Below are 386 nucleotides of genomic sequence, written 5' to 3'. Positions count from 1 at the left end.
CGTTTACGTGTCTCTCCATTGCATCCCGTATGCGCTCGAGCACCATAGTCTTTGCATCCTCGAGAAATTAACGAGGTTTGATGTGGTTTGCGTTGATAACAATTCCGGTTATTATGTGGTTATTGAACGTGGTATCGACCTCGCGCCAAACGAGTCCTGCATCTCTCGTGCTGTGTCCTGCATCTCTCGTGCTGTGTCCTGCATCCGCGTAAACGAAACGTGTGCGCAACGTATTTTTTAAACCCTCGATTTGCGCGATTCGAGCAATCAATGACTGTCTAATACCGATCGATAATCGCAATCGTTTAGCCCGACTATGTTCTTCCAACAACTCGAGGCACTCGTCACACTTTTGCACCCACGTGTCGTATTCCTCTCGCGAACTA

Source organism: Odontomachus brunneus, unplaced genomic scaffold (assembly GCF_010583005.1).
Source record: "Odontomachus brunneus isolate Ranch 3 - 2012 unplaced genomic scaffold, Obru_v1 Obru_scaffold_220, whole genome shotgun sequence".
NCBI lineage: Eukaryota > Metazoa > Arthropoda > Insecta > Hymenoptera > Formicidae > Odontomachus > Odontomachus brunneus.
Note: the sequence above shows the minus strand (reverse complement) of the source record.